At 54.7% G+C, this 7,359-nt stretch overlaps 1 long non-coding RNA gene across 1 annotated transcript; it reads right to left on the bottom strand.

The window, feature by feature from the left end:
• Positions 1-4,114: 4,114 nt before the first annotated feature.
• On the bottom strand, positions 4,115-4,783 carry LOC308518042. Its single transcript, XR_013995920.1, has 3 exons — positions 4,737-4,783; positions 4,396-4,462; positions 4,115-4,151 (listed from the first exon to the last, which is right to left on the bottom strand). It is a non-coding gene; the product is annotated as an uncharacterized lncRNA (long non-coding RNA).
• Positions 4,784-7,359: the final 2,576 nt, after the last annotated feature.

Genomic DNA, 7,359 nt, shown 5'->3' with positions numbered 1-7,359 from the left:
ACTCACACACACTCACACACACTCACACACACACACACATACACACACTCACACACACTCACACACATACACACACTCACACACACACTCACACACACTCACACACACACACTCACACACACTCACACACGCTCACACACACACACTCACACACACACACTCACTCACACACACACTCACACACACTCACACACACTCACACATGCGGCCTGAATGCTCTCTTTTCTTTTTCACAAACCAGACCCCAATGTTTCTAATGTCTCACCCAGAGGGCTAGGGGAAATGCAGTCTAGAAAATTATGCCTGAAATACTACAAGCATTGAAGACTTCCTCCACACACTGCATTCTGATAAAAAAACAAACCTGAAAACAAATCTATTTATACTCCATCCATCTGTATCTGCTTAGGGGTTATTTCTCTTTTTCTGGCTCCCCCCGCCCCCCACAAGGTAAGTATAATTCGAGGCAAAAGTGGAGATTTGGCTCTTTTAACCCATAATAGCTGTTGTCTCTACACTTTGTTTATGAAATGGACTAAGAATGGGAGGGAGACTGACTCTCACGGAGCCACCGGGCTGTATAAATACAATATTCATTTTTTAAAAGCAGAGTGGAGTTGGTTTACTCTGAAGAACAGTAATTCAAACAGCACCTATCTGCTCCAGATAGAGTAGCCTGCAGTCTATGCGGGCAAGTTTGAGGTTTAGAACAAGGTTTGATTTATTCCCTTTCTATCAGTGATTAATGCCCCTTAATTAGCTAATCTCAAAGACATTATTTACAACCGGGGCAGGCGGAGGGAAACTGATGACCCAACACTTCTGTCAGCTTGAAATTTTGAAACAACCAAAAAAAAAAAAAAAAAGCTTTATTCAGAGTGGAGTCCGGGGTCTTTCAGATGCACTTCAAAATAACAAAGAAACCCAGAGAAAAATATTTGAAACCAAAATAAAATAAAATAAAAAGCAAGAGCAAGTAAAACTCCCTCCAACCATGTCCCTCCCCTTTTCCCAGAAATTGCTGCCTGGGGCAATTCTAGGATGTAGATATTATAGATAGATAGATAGATAGATAGATAGATGATAGATATTATAGATAGATAGATGATAGATAGATGATAGATATTATAGATAGATAGATATTATAGATAGATAGATGATAGATAGATATTATAGATAAATGATAGATAAATGATAGATGATAGATGATAGATATTATAGATGATAGATAGATAGATATTATAGATAGATAGATGATAGATATTATAGATAGATGATAGATAAATGATAGATGATAGATAGATGATAGATATTATAGATAGATGATAGATAGATATTATAGATAGATAGATAGATAGATTATCTCCCCTTTATCTTTCTTCCGTTTAAAAACCTATAAAAGCCTTAATTTTGGGAGGGTTTACGGTTGAGCCTTCCTGAGTTGCTTACAGGAACAATGTGGAATTTGACAGCGATTTTCTCTGTACTTTTCCGAGGAGGGCCATCAGGGTTTGGGGACCAGGTTTGCTTCTCACAACCGGTGCCTGGGAACTCCGAGCCATCTGGGCCGCCTGCGAGCGTGGGGCAAGGGCAGGCCAAGGGGTTCCTGTCCGAGGATTTCTCTTCTAACTGCGCCCCCAGCACCCCCCTCCCAGCAGCTCAGTTCCAAGGGCCTCAGACAGCTCTGCAGGGAGCCCCAACCCCTCCGTCTTTCTTGGTAGGAAACCCGGCACACCGTGAACTCTGGGGCTGAAGGGGTCGCCTTGGGGCCTGAAAATGTGGACCCAGGTCGGGGAAAGTCCACCCAGGGCCTTGGGGGAGGACCAGCAGGCGGCCAAGCCTCCCTGGGCTGGGGCGCTCCAGGGGGGGCCCTGCCTGCCCTGCCTGCCTTCACAGCCGGCACTGGGTCATCTGGGCCTGGGATCCCCCTCTGTCCCCGTTCAGAACCTACAGCGAGGAGAGCACCCCACATTCACGCTCATCTCCTTGACTTTTCTCCAAGGAAACCCGCCCTTTCATTGCATCTGGGTCCTTTGTGAACATCTAGGAAGGGCAGGGCCCGGCCAGTTTCCAAGCCGCTGTGGGCACCCTGAGGGCTGAGGGGACAGAGGAGGCCCTGGGAGGTGCCCCTCCCAGAGGCTGGGAGAGAGGCCTGAGGGTGGCCCTGAGCGGGAGCAGAGGAGACCGGAAATCCGAGCGAGCCCGCCAGGCAGCCAGATCATGGACTGAATCCCGCCTGGACAGTAGGCGGCCAAGGAGCACGCGCGCGGGCTGGGGATGGGGAGGGAGGCTCTGGGGCCAGGTGGGTGGGTGCGTGTGGCCGGGAGGAGGAGGAAGGTTCAGGGAAGCTGGGGCTCCAGACCCAGGAAAAGCCAGAGGGCCGGCTCCGCGCCCTAAGTCCTAATCGCAGGAGCGAGGTCAGCATTAGCTCTGCCCAGGAGAGGCGCTCGGAGAGGAATGAACTGAGAGCGCGCTCTCCCCACCCCCCTTCCTGGCTGACTTCACTTTTCTCGAAATCTCTGGGCCTCGGGGTTCCCTTCCCCTCAGGTGTCCCTTCTCCCTCCTCTGCCCCCTTCCACGCACACCGCCCTGAGGCTGAGCAGGGAGAGAGGGAGGGAGGCAGGGGGACAAAAACGACCGGTTTTCAGGGTGAAAGACAAGCCGAGCAGCCGGATGACCGGCCTGCGTTTCCATTTGCGGGGGTTCACTTGGGCACAGTTGTTGGGGTGACCATTTCGCCTGAGAGATTCACCGTTAACGTCTCAAAGTTTCCAATGATTGTGGAATCCTGCTTGTAAAAATACCGATTCTTTTATTTTTTATTTTACTGTTTGTTTTTTTCCTCCTTTGCCCAAATGAAACCGGGAGAATGCGCTTTGGTCTCCTTTGGTCTCGGGAAGACAGGAGGGCGTGGTGGGAGGACAGCTGTTGAATCCAAACAAAGACCCTTCAGCTCCCAAGCCCTTTGGGGTTCCACCTGGGGGGCTTCTCCCTCCCCCTCCCCACTCCCATGGGAAGGAAGGCTCGTCAGCTCTGATGCGTGCGCGCCAGGCTGACGGAACAGGGAAGAAGGAACGCCAGGCAACCAGGGTTGGTTGAGATGTGGTTTCTGGGTGTGCAAATTAGGAAACAAACAGAACAGCCAGGGAAGCTGTAATGACCCCAACACTCGGGGCCTTGGCGATGCTGAGTCAGAAATGAATCATCTCTTTGCTCCTCTAGTTTCCTCTCCATCCAAAACTGTGGGCCCATCTACCAGGCGCCAGGGAAGCCCAAACTGCAAGCCGTGTTGAGACACAGGCTTGAAATCTGCCTGGAACTAACAAAGCCCAGCCGGCTCCCTGCACCTCCCTCCCTCCTGCCCTCCGCCCCTCTCCTCCCGCGCCTCCCCAATTAGTGCCAGCAGCCAGCGGGGCCTTACACCTGCTGCTGGGATCTTGGTAGCTCCGGGCAGAGGTTTTGGTGTTCTGCGGAGTTGGGGGGAGGGGGTCCTGCCATGGCACCAAGCCCACGACCCGGGTAGGATCCTGTCCGGGAAGATCTGGAGCGGGGAGCTGGGCAGGCTCTCCTCAGCCCGGGTCTGGTCTGTGGTGGCTTTCAGTTTGTCTTACCAACCAGCGCCTGCCACCAGCCCCTGGCCCCTGGCCCCTCTCTGCACACTCTGCAGAGCTCCCCTGTGGACTTAGGGTGCGAGGGTTAGAATGGGTGCAAGGTGGGACCCACCGGGTTCCTCCTTTTACATGTTTAATCTTATTGACACATCTTGGGAAGGGGTGTGTGGGTATAAGGCGAAGCTGCCAATTCCACCCACAAACAGATGGACTCACACTGTGTATATCAGATGTTGGGAATAAAAATGGTTTATTGATTGAAATAATAGAGGCATTATTTTGATTTGTCTTGACACGAATGCTGAGTTATAGACCGCTTCCCCCACGGGCTTCTCCTTGTCGTCCAGACACATGGAAATGATAAAAATCTCACCGGAGCTCACCTGCGTGCGGAGCGCGGCTGCCGGGCGCACGCTGTAAATCTGATAGCGTATTTATTACTTATCTTCGCTGCGGGCTCAGTCCCCGGCCCAGGACTGTCCCCTTTCAAAAACGTTTTTTTTCTCGATGCATCTGTTTTCACTTTGCACTTTCCTGGGGCTGGGGCAGACAATCGTGTGAAAAACATCTGAAAATCGGAGGCGACAGAGCTGCATGTGCGTTTCATTTCTGCAGTGTTCCCGGAGAAAATAACAGAAGAAGCCCCACTCCCCGCTGGCCGCTGGCCGCTGGCGGGCCGCACAAAAGGCGCGCTGGCCCAGCGCTAACCGACAAGACGCATGAAAGAAGCGGGGCCATGGGGGCGGGGAGGGCAGGGCGTCTGGGGAAAAGATCAAGGACAAACCTCAGGACGCTAATTGCCGGTAGGGGAGGAGCAGAGGGAGGAGGGCGAGGTGTCAGGACTGGAACTCCTGTCCGGAGGGTGAGGAGAAATAGCAAGTTTCCTTAACACATGGAGGTTCCCTTCACTGCGTGCGGGGCACAAGAGAAACAATCCCTAAACAAACACCAATCCCCCAACAAAAGCAGCCGGCACCCCGAACCCCAGCCCAACCCAGAACCAGAGCCTGGTGTGCAGGTCTGAGGTTGCCGTCACAAAAGGCCCGCACTGGCCGGAGTGGGCTCAGGGCAGGGATGGGGGCGGGGGGAGCCGGGGCCATGGGGTTGGGGGGGGAGGGCACATACACATGTGAGGTTTAGGAGGCAGGAGTGTCCCCGGGGGAGGGAGTCAGGTGATATGATTATCAGCGATACTGGGTCCTCCTCGTGGTCCCCCAAAGATGCTGCCTGAAAAGAAAAGCCAGTTGGTTGGGGGGGGGGGGGGTGGGGGGGGGAGGAGGGGAGAAGATGTAACATCAGTAAGAGCGTCAGGAGGCATGGGATTGAGCGTCCGCAGCTGCAGGAGGCACCCACGTCCCGCATGTCCCGGCCCGCAGTCAGGGCCCCGGGCGGCCGGGACCTGAAGGGACCCCCCAGGGCGGGCGCAGGCCGAGGGTGTCAGGACTCCGGCCGAGGAGGTCCTGGGGCGACAGGGATGGTGCTCGAGCAGCGAAAGGGAAGCTCTGGGTTCTGTTCTCTGTCCGGAGGCTCTGCCTCAGTTTCCCCACAGTCCCCAGGACGCATGCGCTTTGGGAGAGAGTCTGGGGGAGCCGGGGAGGGTGGCGGGTGGCATCCCTGGGACGCTGGGTGACCCCCTCCCCCCCAACCCCTGCGTTACAGAGCAGCGGCGGGGCTGCCCGCTCTGTGGCTCCATCCACCGCTCAGCCTGTTGCAGCCGCAGTCCCGGGGGGGGGGTCCCCCAGGTTCCCCGCAGGGTGCCCGACCCTGGCCCGCGGCGCGCGGGTTCTCTTGGAAGCCGGGCTCTGGCTCCGGTGGCGGGTCCCCTGGGGGGGGGGGGCGGCTCACCTTGGCGTCCGGGAGGTCCCAGCGCGGTGCGGCGGCCCCCTCGCGGGGAGCGGGGAGCGGGGAGCGGGGAGCGGGGACGGGCCGCCTTCTGGTCCGGAGGCCGCCGGCCTGGGCGGGCCGCTGCGCGTGGAGCGTGTGCGTTCAGGGCGCGGAGGGTCGGGGAGCGCGCTCTCCCGTGTGCATTGTCTGCCGGCCCCTTCGCGCTGGGCCCCCGTCCCCCCTCCCCACCCCACACGTGCGCGCACACGCACTTTTATTTTCAATAAATGATGTTTAGAAATCAACACAAACCTCAGCACCCGTCCGCCCATTTCATGCTCCAGCTCCGCCTGGACCCGCGCTGCCAATCGCGGGAAGGAGAGTGCAGGGCCGGTTGCTGTTTCCTTTGTCACTGGCCACTCCAGGTGCACAGATTTTACAGACCATTTGTTTAGCAAATCAGTTCCTCTGTTCCTAGCCCAGGATTCAGCATCCGCTTACCTGGGTGAATCCACAGCCCAACATGCAAAGGACAGACATTTAGAGGAACCACGGCAGGCAGGAGGGTCCGCCCTCATTAGGGCACAACACGGGCCTCTGCAGGCTCTGGACTGACTCCAAGAGCCCTTGGCCTTCCTAGGATTTAGAGCAGCGGCTCTCAGCCTCGGCTGCACGTTAGAACCACCTGGGAATCTTTTTAAAATCCTGATTTCTGGGCCTCCTCCTCCGGAAATTCTGTTTCTTTGTTATGGGGTCAGGCCACAACATTAGTAACAAAGAAACAGAGTTTCCGGAGGAGGAGGCCCAGAAATCAGGATTTTAACAAGATTCCCAGGTGGTTCTAATGTGCAGCCAAGGTTGAGAACCACTGATTTAGAGGAAAAAAATGCCAGAGTTTGCAGAGGGGGTGTGGTGCCGAGAGTCTCCCAGCCTCTACCTCCAGGCATTGCAAGATGCTTCCTGCCCAGCCCAGGCACACTATGCCCCCCCCACCCCCCACCCCCTACCCCAGGGATTGCAGGCAACAGGGAGTTACTTCGGTTCCCCTGGCCCCATGATGCCCACCTGAGTTCTGGTCTTGAATAGTCTCTGCCTTCTTAGTGGGCCTTGCTGGTCTATTGATTGGTTTCTTCGCCGGATTAAGTCATGATTCAGTGTGGCCGAGCGGCACAGGGCGTGTAGATGATACTGTCATTGCACCAATTAAAATGCGCACAGTGAGGCTTCATCTTTCAAAATGAAGTTAGGTGCTGGTGGTGGCTCCCTCCACACGAGGCCTTTCCTTTACATAATTTCCCCACACAAGATGAACTTTAGATTCTAAGACTCTTAAAATGTCGATGCAAGTGTTCGTTTGGGTGTCAATTTCAGGTTTCCATGGCAACACTCCCTGGGCCATCGGATGGCACACTGGACCCCATGACCATTTGTCTGCCTCTGAAGAAAATCCCATCAGAAACTTCACCACACTTCACCCGCCAGTCAGACAATGGGCATCTCCACACGCATTAAGAACTCTGTCCCTTTCAGCAATATCAGATTCTACGCCATTTAAAATTCATGAAAGGAAATAACTAGTTATGAGATATATGGTGGAGTCACGTGTAATTTTTGCTTAGACCATTTGCTTTGTCATGTGTAAAGGGGTCTATTCTTGGGTGTAGCATCTCTTTACACCAAGCTCAGGGCTGTAACTAGGGACCCTGAGGTGGGGACAGGATGCTCTGTGAGCTGCAAGGGCAGCCTGCTCCTGAGGAAGCAAGATGGAGCCTGGAGGCAGCACCCTGACTTCAGAGCACAGCTGCTCCACTGGCCCAAGCTGGCTTCCTGGACTCTTGTCTTTGTCACTGAGCACAAGTTGCCCTGATATCTAGAATGATAATACACACCCAGCAGCAACGCTGCAGCTGGCCCGGGATGTAGT

Source organism: Myotis nattereri (genome assembly GCF_964212035.1).
Source record: "Myotis nattereri genome assembly, chromosome: 4".
NCBI lineage: Eukaryota > Metazoa > Chordata > Mammalia > Chiroptera > Vespertilionidae > Myotis > Myotis nattereri.
The sequence above is the reverse complement of the archived record's forward strand: the minus strand, read 5'-3'. Positions and strand labels throughout refer to the sequence as shown.